This window comes from Mirounga angustirostris, unplaced genomic scaffold (assembly GCF_029215605.1).
Source record: "Mirounga angustirostris isolate CCGP_5_RB_7025 unplaced genomic scaffold, mMirAng1.0.hap1 SCAF_1, whole genome shotgun sequence".
NCBI lineage: Eukaryota > Metazoa > Chordata > Mammalia > Carnivora > Phocidae > Mirounga > Mirounga angustirostris.
In genome coordinates this window covers 78935935-78951911 of record NW_026991709.1, presented here as the reverse complement: position 1 = coordinate 78951911, position 15977 = coordinate 78935935, and the positions used below count along the sequence as shown (strand labels likewise).

Below are 15977 nucleotides of genomic sequence, written 5' to 3'. Positions count from 1 at the left end.
CTTTTGATTGGTGGGAGGTGGGGGGGTGGTGAGAACCCTTTAGGTTATTTCAACACCAAGCAAGAAGGCCAGAACACCCTACCACCCTCAGCTGAGAGCATGGATGCTGTTGACTGGGCAGAGAAGCATTTCCCCTGAAATCAAGGTTGGGTGCCCAGACCTCAGGGCTCCCCGCCTCCCCTGGTTTCGCCCTGGGACCACTTCACTGACTTCCTGTTTTCTTCTCAGGGCCCAGTGCAGCTGTAGGAGACCTAAGGGTAAAGTTGGGACGGGGAGTGAGTTTGGACTATTTTCCGAATTGAGGGAAAATCCAGAGAAAGGACAGCAGGCTTTCTTGTGAGAATTGGGCTCTACTGGCTTTTCCTGCCCCAGGCATCGAGCCCTCTGCTCCATGGGAATGAGAGCAAAACTTCCCCGCCCCGCCCCGTGGGGTCTGCAGAGGGCTCTGGGGGTACAAACTCTGAGGGCATTGAACAGCTTTGTGTTTCATGCGTACGATCACAGAGAAGTGGTTCTTCTAACAGTTATAAGTCCCCTCCATTCATAATCGACGTATGCTTTAATTTAAGAAGAAATCTTGAGTGTCTTAAGTCAATGTTCCTTAAACAGTGTTTCTTTTTCCTCTCTGAAATGGGCAGGTACTTTACCTACAAGCTTTGTTTCCAATGGCTTTATAGAGGTGATGAAGTTACACATGGTCTTAGAGAAAGTTAAAATAACAATAGTTTCATCTGTGTGCTGGAAAGTTCCTTCTCCTCTGTTTTCTCCCTTGGGCTTCACTGTAGCCCTGTGAAGTAAGGATTGTTCAGCTCCTTTTCTTGTGAGCAAACAGAGGCTCGAGAGGGTACATGACTTGCAAGGACACACAGTGATTTGGGTGGACAGCTAGGGACCACTAGGCTGGGACCTGGTTTCAGAGTTTTCCAGGAGTTCAGCCTTCCTCGAACCACTCCCTTGGCTCTGGCTGCCTGAGGGTCCCTAATTCTGCTTCTCTTGGCTGTGCGGCAGTGTCTGAAGGAGTTAACACTGAAAGCAGCAGAAGTCAGCTTTGTCAAGACGAGCATCGAGGTCCTGCATTTAGCCAAAGACAAATATTGACTCATGACACTCCTGGAAAGTTCATCTCCTCTAGCAAATGAAGACTTCCTCCACCCACAACAGTGAAGCCAGGCCGCCCCGTCCCGCGCCCCCTCCCCTGCTCCTGCCCGGGTGCAGGTCTACAAGCCACCAGTTATTAAGCATGGTCCTTACTTCCAACCCTTCCAGCAGTCCTGGGAGGTAGGTGGTTTTGCATACATTTTACAAAGGAGGACACTGAGACCCGGAGCGCTCATATCACATTTGCCTAAGATCCCACAGGGATGAGTAATGCAGCTACTAATGAATCTAAATCTAGTAATGAATCTAAACCAAGTCTAGATTCGTCTGACTGCAAAGTGGGTTCCCATGAAATTTTGCACCACCCTCCCAAACCAGGTCCCATCTGAGTATCTTCCTCATCTCAGGCTTGGTCCTCATCCCATCTGTACTCGGGGCTGCACCCAGGTTTTTCTGGCCTGTGGGCCTTGAGTTAAATCTGAGTTGAGATCCTGGCTCTGCCTTCTAAGAGTAGGATGCTTGTGGGCACGTCTCGCAGCCTCTCTGAGCCTCAGTGTCTGCGTTCAACAATTACCTGCCTTGGGGGGTTATTTTGAAGATTCAGCAGGTATTTGGCCTCAGATGTGGCATGTAGTAGGTGGTCAAGAAGCAGCTGCTGTTACTAGTTTGTTGGCTGCTTACTTTCAGGGAGTGGAGGGGGGTGTTGTGACCCTCCTCCTGCTGACCTTGGACAGTCCCTGCTCGCTCATCACTTCCCTCCCCTGCTCTGAAGCTTATCTGCTCTCTACTGTGTGCCTGATAATCGCCAGACTCTTCCACAGCAACTCACAGTGCCACAGGCTGAGGCCCCAGTCTCCCTTTCAGGGTCCCCTCCTGCTGCTCAGCTTCGTACACCTGCTCGGGCTGACTTGACCCTCTCTCTGTGCCCTGGTGCCCTGCCCTCACCCATCTCCATGCTGTTTCTCTCCTATCCTCCAGGCTTTCCCCATCCATGGACGCTTTGATTCCAGCTTGGATGTAGGTCCCTACTCCTGGGCTAAGATTCTTGAGCACCTTCTTTGCAAGAAGAAAATATTCACTTATTTGGCACATGAAGCCAAGCCACAGGCATTGACCTTGGCCCTGGCAACATTGAGGTAACTAGCTGGTTCAGGTGCTCACTGTCTGGGGCTGTGTGTATGTGTGTTGTGGGTGGGGGGAGACAGACAAAGTAAAGAGTGCATTAGGTATTCGTGTCCTTGTCTGATTTCTCATGGTATTTAAGACTGTTAGCGTCTTGAGAGCAGGGGAGTGGCAGTTACGGTGGGCCTACTGTTCTGAGCTCAAGAGTTATCAGCATCCTGGTTGAATTGATTGATCTGAATAGATGTGGTCCAAAGGTAAGCTCACAGCTTTGCCATATTCAGACCAGCAGTGGTCAGGGAGGTGGGGGTAGGGTGGATGGGAGGGATGGTGGGGAGCCCAGGTGCAGCTCTCTCCCTTCCCCCACACCCCTCCTTTCCCCTCCATCCTCCTAGGTCACATTCGTTGATTGGGTTAACATGCAGCAGTTGACAACTTTTTTGCTGTCTTGCCAGTGGGCTGTAGGGAGGAAAGCTCACAGGGTTTAGGGCCAGACATTCCCCGGGCAGGTTACATGACTTCCCCAGCCTCACGTGCCTCTTCTATAAAGTGTTGCAACAGTAGACTCGATATTCATGAGGGTGTTCTGTTGAGATCTTTGAGAATTCTCTTTTTTTAAAAAAAGATATTTATTTATTTAGAGAGAGAGAGTGGGGTGGGGTGCGGCACAAAGAGAGGGAGAGGGAGAGAATCTCAAGCAGACTTGGCGCTGAGTGTGGACCCGGGGCTCGATCCCACCACCCTGAGATCATTCCCTGAGCTGAAATCAAGAGTTGGATGCTCAGTTGACTGAGCCACCCAGGTGCCCCAAGAGATCTTTGAGAATTCTTAATCAGCATCCTCTTCATCATTGTGACCAAGTTCTTGTTTATTGACAACATCCCTAAGGTGAGGCATTCATTCTCATCTGACAGTTAAGGGACTGAAGCATATGCTACCAGAGCACAAAATTTCTCCATATATGCAGTGATGCATAATTGAACAATTTAAACGATTTCTGTCTCTCACTGATTTCATGAATATAGGGCTATAGGCATTTATAAATCTGTTACCAGAAATTCATCATGGAGTATAAACTTTCCTTCACATGGACTAGCAGCCTTATTTCTTTGGGAACTGTAGTTCACAAGGAGTTACTTATATCACCTTCTAGTGCATGGAGGGCACAGAGCCCACCCCCCTGTGCCCTGGGTCATGGCCTGGGGATGAGCTCTCTCACATACTAAGGGACTGGCTCTGGCCAGCTTTCTGTGCACATACTTCATATTTGCTCATGAGCAAAATCAGCTTGTTTTATGTTTAGGACCTTTGGGGTTGTTCTCCAATAGTTACAATTTCAAATGTTGACTCCGTAAATGCCAAAGGTCCACTGTAATAACAGCAACCATCCAGGGCTGCTGAAAGATCCAATTCACCATATCAAGTATCCTAGCATCCTAAGTGTGCACTGGGCTTTGAACCCAACACTATTGATTTCCTTATAACTGAAATCATTTGCTTCTGGGGTTGGGTGGGCACACCTGTGGCCGAGAGAGTCACAGGCCAAACAAGATGGCCACTGGAATACAGGCTTTAAGAACATGGTCTTTCGGGCACCTGGGTGGCTCAGTTGGTTAAGCGACTGCCTTCGGCTCAGGTCATGATCCTGGAGTCCCGGGATCGAGTCCCGCATCGGGCTCCCTGCTCGGCAGGGAGTCTGCTTCTCCCTCTGACCCTCCTCCCTCTCATGCTCTCTGTCTCTCATTCTCTCTCTCTCAAATAAATAAATAAAATCTTTAAAAAAAAAAAAAGAACATGGTCTTTCGATTCAGACAGTGCTGGATTCCAGTTTTGGCCCTTCCATTTACTAGTCAAAGCCCTTCAACCTCTTTAAAATTCAGCTTCCTTCTCTGGGAGATGGAAGTGATAACCATGCCAACCTCAGAGGCTGGCAGTTAGGGTTGAATGAACTCTTCTGCGTTCAGGTTTAGTACAGCACCTGGCACGTAGGAAACCCCCAGAAGGAGCCACAGTGACTTCACTCTCCCTCTCTCTCTCTCTGCAGGGATACATACCCAGTAGGCGCTTCGTGTTCATTGATGATTTCGGTTCAAGTCTGAAATCATTGCTCTATTTAAAAATTAACCACCTTTCCCCCACCCAGCATACGTATTATAAGCCCTGGCAGTGGGCCCCAGTCCGATACTGAGTGCCACTTGTATACCTTGTGCCTAGCAGTGCTGAAGCAGCAGAATGGGTGTTGGTGAACTCTATCCCCATAGAGCCCTATCCAACTGGAAGAATAAGACTCGACTCCTTCCACGGCACCTGGAGGAGCCTATAGGACAACATTCACTTAGGTCAGGAGTGCGGTGGAGCCCCACACAGGAGGAGGGCTCCGTCCTGGAGAGTCTAGGAAGCTTCCTCTGTGGAAATGGGCCGGGAATGGGTATGCCCTGGGAGCCCTGAAATGAAGGGAGGGAATGATGAGTAGGGAGGGTTGAGGGTGTGATGAACTAATGAATGCTGAGATCTGTGGATCTGGCCCCTGAAGAATAATATCCAAGCCTTCCTCTGGTCAGCATGCTCCATTAAGCACCAGCTAGGTGCAGATATAAAGTGGTTTTTGTGTATGGGTGGTGGGGAGGGAAGCGAATGTAGAAAACTTCAGAAAACCAGCCCTTGTCCTCTAGGGAGAAGGACCATTCCTCCAGGAGTGCAAGTCAAGTGCGAGCCCTTATCTGGGACTGCCCCGAATGGAGCACACCCCTGCGCCCACAAGATTAATCTTCAGTCACATTGCTGCCTGTGTCATCTGGTGACCGAAGTCAGGATCACAGCTGAGGGGAGAGAAGGTGAAAGACGCACATTGAGGCAAGGGCAGTTAGCACTCTCTCTGGTAGTCCTGACTCCCCCTGACCTCATAACAGATGTGAATTATTCACATCTCCCCTTGGAGCGGGTGGCCCAGAAGTGACAACAGTTTGGCCTGAAATTCTCAAAGACCTGGACTGAGGCCAAGGCCCTGCCACCTCCTCAGGAACTCTGGGCCGTGAAGGGGCAGCGGACTCCCAGGTAGTGGAGGAGCCTGTGATAAGCAAGGACTTCAAGTGCTTGAGGCCATGTTGTTGACCCACCACCCATGTTCATCCTCGGCTGAGCCAACATGGCTCCCTCCCACTTCACATTCTTCAATGACTCTATTGTTTATTGGTCTAGAGCAATTAGATCAGAATCTACCGAGGACAGTATTGGGCATCTATATTTTTAGATGCTTCCTAGGTGATGTTAAGGCCCAGGTAATATAGAGAAATACCGAGTGCCCCGGTGGTTCCTTTCACCTACACTGACCTTTATGGCTATGGGACTAGGGGTAGGGTGCTCCTCTGAGGACAGCCTCGATCAAACCCCTTCTCCTCTACATTCTCTTCCCTTTTCTCTTTGTATGGTGGCCCAGCTGGCCTTGGGCTGGACCCAGGAAAGAGATCAATTTGCTCAGGTGAGCAAGGTAAACAGTCGCCACGTTGGTGGCCTTAAGGAGTGGCAGCTTACATCAGTGACTGACCTTTGGGAAATATCAAGAACTCTGGCCTGACATCCTCCTGTCCAGTCAGGTAAAAACCAAGATGGAAGGGGAGAACAAATAGTCCTTGGCACAATCTCTGGCCCAGGAATTCCTGGAGAAAATTATGTTTAAGACAACATTAGCCGACATCCTTGTTCTCATTAAAGACACAGTTCAACTGGTTCTGACGAAAGATGTAGGTCATCAGACCCTCATTATCAGGATTTAAGAGAAAATTCTTAATCTGTGGTCTTTCAGTAGAACTCTTTCCCTCCTGTGTTTGGTCCTCCTCTGCTCTTCAGCGAGAATCCTGGACCCCCTAGTTACTCTGCTGGGCTGTAACAGGTCTGCTCTTCAGTCCCGGAGGTGGGGAGGGGGTGTCTTTCTGATGTAATTGCCGTCTGCTTCAGCTGCTGAGCCCTGAGAGGATGGGTGGGGCACCTGTATCTGTTTGATCTGCTGTAAATAAAATTCTGGTTTTATATTGCTGTGCTCCTGAGCTTTACACACTTAGGGGCCAGATGCTTCCAGAGAAGAATGCCTTAATTCTGCCTAGTTAGGGGCAGTTGTGGGTAGTTTTTTTAAGCACCCTACATATCTAGCCAACCAGTGAAACCTGTTTTTCAGGAGGCCAGCTGGGATCAGAAAGGTATGATTTTAACTGGGGGTAAGTTTCGGGTCATACAAACCAGAATTCCTTGCCCAGGGTCTCCAGAGACCCACCAGACGCTTGGAGTATTTCAAAAAGCCAGAGAGCAGAAGCACATTTATTTAAAAAAAAAAAAAAAAAACACAACAAAAAAACCCCTGTATAGACCAAGGAAATTATCCAGTTTCTTTTACCATGCTGGAATTTTACCAGCTGATTGTGATAACAATGACAGTCTCACGCTGATCAGAATCTCTTATTGGCAGCAGTATCTCTGTTCATTTGATAACAAATAACTCAAATTCTTAATTAAATTTGGCTGATAGCATCTTTTAAAACCTGGCAATCATAGTAGGAGGAAACAAATACAAGACAATACAAATACAAATGTGTGGAAGAATTCAGGAACCTCTGGCTTTGACTACATTAAGGGGAGCTCCTGTTACTTCCCTGTGCTAGGGAAGTGCTGACGTGAGGAGAGATCTGTGTGGATGATGGAAGAATCTGTTGCTGAGAATTCTGCTGATGTTCCTAGATAGTAGAAATAAAAATTCAGGAAGTCTCTACTAAGAAGCTCTGTTGGGGTAATGCTAGCTGCACTTGGTATTTTTGCTCACTTTTCATAGTTCACTGGTCTCACGAGATGCAGGGTGTGTATGTGCGTGCATGTGCACTTCCTGGAAAATGTAATCCCTGGCTGGGCTGCCACTTTCAGCCACTACTCTGTAATGGCAGAAGGATCACAGTTTTGGTGGGGCAGCCAGCCATCCTTGACATGAGAAACAGGAAGGGGAATCATTATGAGATTAAGTGGCAGCCCAGCCAGCACAAGTTAAGAAAGGGGAGCCCATTGGGGCACCTGGGTGGCTCAGTCGGTTAAGCGTCTGCCTTCGGCTCAGGTCATGATCCCGGGGTCCTGGGATCGAGCCCCACATCGGGCTCCCTGCTCGGCAGGAAGCCTGCTTCTCCCTCTCCCGCTCCCCCTGCTTGTGTTCCCTCTCTCGCTGTCTTTCTCTCTGTCAAACAAATAAATAAAATCTTTAAAAAAAAAAAAAAAAAAGAAAGGGGAGCCCATCAAGGTGAAGGCTTCTGGAAGCCAGGACAAGTGGACTGCTTCTCAGAGGCATTGTGGTTCACTAAGGTACCCTCTGGGGGCAGTAGGGATTCAGGGTCTCTAGGGACAGCAAATTTAGGTTCTAAGGTACAGAGGAGGATGAGGTTTGCACACTGAGGGGTTAAGGAGATGGTGATCAGGGCAGAGTAAACATGTGTTGCCAGAAGGTCCAAGATGGTGACCAGCCATGGCAGTTGAAAGCAGCCAGGCTCTTAGGAGCCCTTTGAAGGGCCCTGAGTAGAGAGATATATGTTGGATCACACGAGCAGTTTGGGGGGTTAGACTCATCTAGTTTGACCATTGGCAATGATATCTTGAGCAAATGGCTTAAACTCTTGGAGCTTCCTTTTTGTTTAAAGATTTTATTTATTTATTTGAGAGAGAGAGAGAATGAGAGACAGAGAGCATGAGAGGGAGGAGGGTCAGAGGGAGAAGCAGACTCCCTGCTGAGCAGGGAGCCCGATGCGGGACTCGATCCCGGGACTCCAGGATCATGACCTGAGCCGAAGGCAGTCGCTCAACCAACTGAGCCACCCAGGCGCCCTCCTTTTTGTTTATAAAAGAGGATTCGTAATAGCTCACCCCATAGGGTGCTGGTAAGAATTCAGTTTGGTAACATTTCTAAATTGCTAGCACCCGGGAAGGAGCTTAGTAGATGGCTCATGGCCTTTTCCACCTGGATTGTTGCAATAACCTTTTGAAAAGTCTTCCTTTTTTTTTTTTTTTCTTTTTTCTTTTTTACTTCCTGTCCCCTGCTATGTACAGCTCTTGATTCTCGGCACAGTAGCCAGAATGATCCCTTTCAAACCTAAGTCAGCCGAGCCTTCTTCGGGGTGAAAGCTAGACTCCTACACCAGCCAAAGGCCCTACGTGATCTGGCTCCCAACGCTTCTTGGCCTCATCGTCTGCCACCCTTCTCTTCACCTGCTCTGTTCCTGGCCTCCATGCTGTTCTTGAAACAGGTCAGGACAGCCCCTGCCCAGGGATTTTGCTGTTCCATCCACCTGGAATTGCCTTCTTGCAGAAATCTGCATGACCCCTCTTGCACCTCCCTCTAGTCTTTGCTCAAATGCCTTTTTCTCAGTGGAGCTTTCAGACCATCCAATTTAACACTGATCTGCTCCCTGCCCTCATACACCCTGCTGTCCCTATTCCATCTTCCCTGCTTTAATTTTCCGCATGGCAGTTATCCACTTGCAAAGCATCACATACATATTTATTTTGTTTTCCTCTTCCACTGTTGCCCTCACTGGAAGGCAAGTTCTGGGGGGGTGTGGGATTTCTGGCTGATTTCTGCACGGCCGTATCTCCGGTTGGATCGCAGTAGGCAATAAGCGTTGGAAGCATGAATGAGCCTCTCTCTCTCTAAGTATTTGTGCGTGTTGTTCTCACGGACTCTGGGACTGCTGCAAAGTGGAGGAGCTCAGGCCTCTCTGCTCATGTCCCTTACCCTGAATCCCCCTAGACAACCAGGACTTAGTCCCTCCTACATATAAGAAACTTGGGAGAACCATTAAACTTGAAACCATGGAATCTCAACAAGCCTTGAAATCTAACACTCCGTTTACAGGAAACACAGAGCAGAGAGGAGGAAGTTAAACAATACCATAAGGAGGTCCTCCACCAGATTCAGTACTAGGCACGTTCCATGGGTCAGACGACTTCGTTTCTTCCACAAATATATGTCCTAAAAAAAGGAAAATAAGGGTGTGGGGAACTACTATAAATTAAAAGAGAGTTGAGAGTGGTATATCATCCACACAAAATGTTTGGATCCTCATTTAAGGAATTTAGTGTAAATTTTGGGAGAACTGGTAAAAATTGGAATGTGGATTGGGTATTAATGGCACTGTGGTTCCATATATATCCTCACGTATTTTTTAGCAGAACCCAGGGTGTGTGTGACAGATTATAGAGAATTAAGCTCCATAGAAAATTATTTGAGGGCCTCTGGTCCCACGTCTCCCAAGGATGGCACATAGCTAATACCATCCTGGATGCCATCGAGGTAAGTTCATTTATGACATAAATGGATGTCGTAGGACATTAGGGCTTCATTTTCTCATGGAACGCCAATGGAGAAGAGCTGGTGATGGAGACGGATTCGAGGGCTGACATTTGCTTTTTTTAATTACACCAGAGAAGGAAGAGGGGGAGGGGAACACATCAAGTTGGCAAGTTGTTGGTACTCTTTGGAGCTGGGTTCTGAAATCAAGTTCATTGTGTTACTCCCTGTACCCATTTGTATGTGTAAAAACTGCTATCATATAAACATCATTCTTTTTTAAATATTAAGAGGAGGTGAAACAGTCCCACTTCCTGAGGAGGATTTTCTGTTCTCTCAGCTTCTCTGTTGGGTGTGGGCTGAAGGAAAAAGGGGTGGGCCTATTGCTTGCGAGGCGTGCAGTGCTTGTTCAACCCTCCTTATAGGCTCTTCTGCTCTTCTTTCTTGGCTCAACTCTGACTGGTGGAGTGGAGTGCACAGTGATTCACGGTGTGGTAAGACTGCAAGATACGGGCTGGGGCTGGGGCTCTGAGCGCTTGTACTGGGCAGTGGGCATCATCCAGAGAGGAAGCTGTTGGGGTGCGAAGTGCCTCCTTTCAGTCAGATACCTGTCAAATGGGAAGGCAGATATTTCTACAAATATACAACTGTGGAAGGCATGAGGTTGAGGACAGGAGCAAATGGCCTGTGATTTCCCTTTGCCGTGGCTCTGTTCATCCTGAGTCCAGAGCTCTCCTTACCCATTCGGAGTGGCTGGCCCTGGTCAGAAACCACAGAGCAGCTGCACCATCTGTGGTGGGGACTCAGTACCCCCCACCGAGTTCTGTTCTCATGCTTTTCGAAAACCTCAGGGAAATGTACTCAGGCCTTCCTTCTCCATCAGTCCCTGCCTGGCTGGGAAAAGATCTAATCTCTGTTAAGAGACAGTTTTTGCAGCCCGGGTCTGGAACAGGTTGGGGCAAGCAGGAATGAAAGCCCCTTTATCTTCAGGGCTTTGATCTGGGCAGGATTTCCCTCTCTCCCACCATTAGCTCGGAGGCTGGGCAAACACAGCTACCCAGACACTGTGAAATCTCTCCTGGCTTCCTTTTACTCTCTCTGCAGATTGATTAACTACAAGTTGGTTTCCTGTTGCTTACCATGTTTCTAACTTGAGCAAAATTGTGGCTTGTCAGAAATATTTTGACGTAACTATTAATTTTTTGACCTATGCTGGCTCCCGCTGATAGAACTCAGGAGCTAAGGGCTGGGAGTGAGTCAGCAGCCTGGATCACCTCTCTGGGGACTATGGAAGTGGTTGATAGCAGAATCTGCCTCAGGCACTCGTTGCTGCAGGAATTAAATGAGCTTTGCCAAATTACAGGAGCTTTACCGTATGGAAAGCACTTAGCACATGGTGAAAGCTCACTAATTATTAGCTGCAACAAAGTGATAAAGTCTATCATTAAATTGTCACCACAACCCTGCAGGGGCAAATTTTATTATCCATCCTTTACAGATGAAGACACCAGGCTTATAGAAGTTGACGAACTGGCCTATCCTCCTCTAATGGACAGATAGAAAAGCCAGAATTTGAATCTGGGGTTTTGAGATGACAGAGCGTGAACTCTTTCTCCAAAGCCAGGGCTTTGCAAACTGTCCGTGAAGAATCAGGTTTTCCCCCCACAACCTGTCACACATCAGTAGTTCCTAAAATACAATGAAAAGGATTTATTGGAATAGTGAAATGAAGGACATTTAAAATACAAGCCTTATTTTTAAAGTGATTGTTAGATTCAATAGGCATAAAATTACTCTTTCAAATTAGTATAAAAGAGGATTACATTTGATATCTGTCCTCTTCTCATCCTGGATCTTGAGAAAGCTTTCTCAAACTAGCCCCAAACTGCAGATCTCGCTTTGAGGGATGGTGGCCCCTGTTTCCCAGAGCGTGGTGTGCAGGGGGGACCACTTACATCAGCGTCACTTGGGTGCTTGCTAAATGCCCATCTCTGAGCCCCGTCCCAGACTGCTTGGGTCAGAACGACTGAGGGAGAATTCAGGAATCTGCAGTTCAACAAGTCACTCGATAATCGCAATGTGCTCACAATCTGACCACCAACGCTCTGTGCAATGCTGCTTCCGCTCACGGATAATAGATGTTAGAGAGATGGTCAAGTGAGGGCAGCGTTTTAGTCTACACCCCCATTCCCAGCCGGCTTTTTTTGTTGTTGCTGTTTTTAAATTCTTTTTTTTTTTTTTTTTTAAGATTTTATTTATTTGACAGAGGGAGATACAGCGAGAGAAGGAACACAAGCAGGGGGAGTGGGAGAGGGAGAAGCTGGCTTCCGGCTGAGCAGGGAGCCTGATGCGGGGCTCGATCCCAGGACCCTGGGATCATGACCTGAGCCGAAGGCAGATGCTTAATGACTGAGCCACGCAGGCGCCCTGTTTTTAAATTCTTAAGAAGGTTCTTTCCATAGAAACTCATGGACAGAACCTGCTTTCTCAACTCATTTCAGTACCTGTCGGCAAACATGTACTGAGTGCAAACGACAGGCTGGGTGGAAGGAAGCAGGCCACAGGGTGCTCACAACCAGTAAACGAGTGTCAATAGAACAGAGGATAGAATCTAGGGTCATTTCAGTGCACAGAGATGGGGGAGATGAGGAGGAATGAGCAATGGAGACTAATGAGGGATGACCAGTAAGGTGGAGAAAAACCAGGAGAGTGAGTGTGGGTTTTGGAAGCCAGAAGGAGGAAATGACCAACTTGGTAAAATACTGCTGATGAGCTGAACAAGGTGAAGACCGAGAACTGACCATTTATTTAGCAACACGGGAGTCATGAAGGTCTTTGGTGACCATGGACAAGAGCAGTTTCCTAGAGATGGGGGAGGCTTGTTGGGGTGCATTCAAGTGCGAATGGGAAGAGGGAAATCAGAAACACTGCACACAGTTCTTTCAAGGAGTTTTACTGCAAAGGAAAGAAAGCAGGAGCTGGGAGGTAAGATGAGGTCAAGAAGTTGCGCAGGAGGGACAGGGAAATGAAGTTATTTAGAACTCGTGCCATGGCTAAATCTGTGACTGTTGTAAAGTCCTATATCTTTTGCAGCAAATTCCTTCAGCAAAACAGAAAAATTGTCTCCTATACTTTCTTTTCAAGCTCTTTCAAATTCTGCCCACTCCCAAATGATATTGTCCAAAAAGAGTCTGCAAATCACTCTTTATTCCTTACATAGCTTAATTTGAACATGTTTTTTTTTTTATATGACATTGCATTTTTTCATATTTGCTTCATCTATGTTTTGGCCAAAGTGTTCTAAAGTAGATTTCATCTCTAACCACTTCACCTGCATGGGACTTAAAAAAAAAAAACCCAAAAACCAACATAACCAGATTATGTAATCATAATAAAATAAGACTTATTGTTCTACCTAACAAAATTAATAATGATTTCTTAGTATAATATAATACCAAATCTATATGCAAATATCCCCATTTATCCCCAGTGGTGTTTTGTTCAAATCAAGGTTCAAGCAAAGTCCGCACATTGCATGTGATATTTTTGTCTTTCAAGCCATTTGTTTTTCCTGCCCATTGACCTGTTGATGAAACTAGATCAGTTGTTCTGTAGAACGCCCTGCTTTCTGGATTTGTCTCATAACTTCTCTGTGGTGTCCTGTAACTTGTTCTTCTTTCTCCTGTGTTTTCTAAAAACTGGGGTTACACGTAAAGGCTTAATTACATACAGATTAAACATTTCAGGTGAGACTTTTTCAGAGGTGGTGCTGTATGCTTCATGTCACTGCACGTACATGTCACTGCATGTCAGAAGGCACGTACTGGTTAGGTGTCCCACGCTTAGTGATGCTAAGACTGATCAGGGTCAGGTGGTGGCTGCCTTAAGAGAGGTGTTGTGTGTGTGTGTGTGTGTGTGTGTGTATGTGTTTAAGATAGGAGAAACAATAGCATGTCTGTGTGCTGATAAGCATGATCTTTGAAAGAGGGCTACATATGATGCAGAAGAAAAAGGGGAGATTTTGTAGAAGAATATCCTTAAGTAGATAAGAGTATACAGGACCTAGTGGAACAAATGTTGGGTATTCCAAGTGTTGGGTGCAGCCAATTCATCCTTAGCAACAAGAGGTCATTTGGGCATGAATGCAAGTATGATGAGTAGCTGTGGTACAAAGGTATGTTGTGTGTGTGGTAATTCTATTCTGATAGCTTCCTTTTTCCGTATGAATAAGTAGCAAGTTCATCGAGGGAAGGGGAAGATGAGGGGACTTTCCATGGGGAGAAAGTCAGATAGTCCTCTAGGAAACTGGCAGGTGAATTGACCAGAAAAGTAACATGTGATTGCTAGGAAGCATGAAGGAGCTACTTGCAGTTAGTGATCATGAACTTGAAGTGAAATCGATAAGTATTATTTTGTGATTTTCTTTAGCCATGCAGCTGCATACTTGCAGGTGTAGAGGAGGACAGAGAGTTGGATTTAACCAGGATTAGGGTTTATCCAACATTGTGTGATGAGAGAGGCCAACTGAATGACCGACCATGGAGTTGAAGGGTAGGAAGGGAAGTGAGGACATGAAGGAAGTGGGAGACAGTGAGAAGGTGGTAGGAGCAACCACAGGAAGATAGCTGGAGGTCAATACTAGTTGGGCTAAACTACAAAGATAGGAGCGGGGATTGAGGGTGGTGGTGCCTGAAATCAAGACTGTGGAGTTACTTGTTGAAAATGATAAGATCAGAGATATGACGTTGGGGGTGAGTGGCTAAAGTCGCCATCTTTGGAGTAGAGGAGAACAAAGAACTGAGAGACCAGGGGACTAGAATGGTTCTGAATGTGGACGTTGATATCCCCAAGAGGCAGGGCAGAAATAGTGTGGGGAGGATTATAGTGAGCCAGGTGCGAAGATATTCAAGGAATGAAGAAGAGTGTCCTGGTGGAGGGGAAATGACTTCACCAAGGCGGGTAGCAGGCAGCATGGTTTGCACGGGGTTGTGTGAGGGTGAAATGAGTTGGTGCATGTGAAGTTCTCAGCACTGAGCACAGGCTCTGCGTGTCTCAGTGCTTAACCCACTGGATTTATTTTTACAGGGCTGGGGTGGGGGGGGGATTTCTCTTCATTTTAAGACCTTCTAAGGGGCAGAGCTGTTCACATAGCTCTGTGTGCCCCCGGGAGATGATAAATTCCTTGTCACTCAGTGTACCCAATAGACAAAATGAACATCTGCAGCGACAGGGCTGCCAAGGGGATTCTAGCAACCGAAGGTGATGGGTGTGTGAGTGAGTGTGGGTGTAGCAGTTGAAGGACACGGGGGATGGGGAAGGGTGGTATCAGAGCTAGCTTCATCCTGTCATTCAGACGTGACTGAGCCCGTCCCTCTTCTGGCTCAGAACCTGGCTAGATGTAGAGCGGCCAGAAATAAACCTGAAAGGAACCGTCAGTCTGGGTGGGATATCCCATCTGCAAGCAGATAAATGTCACATAGTGTCCTGAGAGCCAGAACGGGCTCACTGGAGTCGCGTCGACCTCCGTGGAGTCAAGAAAGTGTTCAGAGCGCAGGGGCACTTAAGCTGGTGCCAGGGACAGTGTGGGTGCTGAGTGGGTGTGACCCCATGTGAACAGGGTAGGAAAGAACATTTCGTCGGGAGGAACTTTCCTTGCAGGGCAGCAAAAGACGAAAGAGCACAGGGCATTTGGAGTGCCATAATTGAGTTAACGCTGAGAAAATCACTCCTCTTGCCTATTTTAGTTTCCCTATCTGTAATTTGGGAGAGCAATGGTACACACAGGGTAGGGCCTGGTGAGAAGCAAATGAAATGATGCATAAAATTTTTGTCACAAGCCCTATTGTGATCCCTTTGGGTGTATTACCTTACTTGATTATTTAAACACTCCTACGAGATCAGCTCTTTTATTATTATTCCCATTTTACAGATAAAGAAGCTGAGTCTTAGAGGGTTGAGTAGCTTGCGGGAGGTCATGTAACTGGTGAGAGACAGTTTGGACTCTTGCCCCGATCTGTCTAATCCCAGAGCTCTGACCCTCAACCCTGAAGCTAGTCAGTGCTGAGCACAGAGCTAGTGCTAAATAAACGGTAGCTGTTATGGCCATGATTGCTAAAGTTTCTCACCCGGAGGATTGAGGACTCTGTTATAACTTCTGCAGCGGGTTGAAGTTCACCAGGCTGCAATCTCATGAGCAGCAGTGACTGTTTCTGGAAGACTCTTATCACCTACCATAGATGTACATCAACAGTTGCACTACTTTGTTTCAGCTAGTTGGTTTTTAGAAATCAAGAGCAGGGAGTGGTTGCTCTGTCCTAGGAGGGCAAGTTGTTCTGAGCAGATGTGATTGGAAGGGGGAGGAAGATCTGCGTTAGCTGCACTCCTCTGCTCTCTGGGCACTGAACTCAAACCAAAGTCGCATGCCCCGGCAGCTTACTTACCGGGG

General features: G+C 47.2%; 1 protein-coding gene across 12 annotated transcripts in view; it reads left to right on the top strand.

The window, feature by feature from the left end:
- Positions 1–15977, top strand: part of ST6GAL1 (ST6 beta-galactoside alpha-2,6-sialyltransferase 1) — a 119374-nt gene that overhangs the window by 67606 nt on the left and 35791 nt on the right. The window contains exon 1 of one of the 12 annotated variants that reach the window (XM_064583244.1): positions 9917–10026. The exons of the other annotated variants lie outside the window; for them this stretch is intronic. The gene's annotated coding sequence lies outside the window, so the exon portion shown is untranslated. Of the gene's footprint in view, positions 1–9916; positions 10027–15977 lie in introns of those variants that run through there. 12 annotated transcript variants of the gene reach the window in all.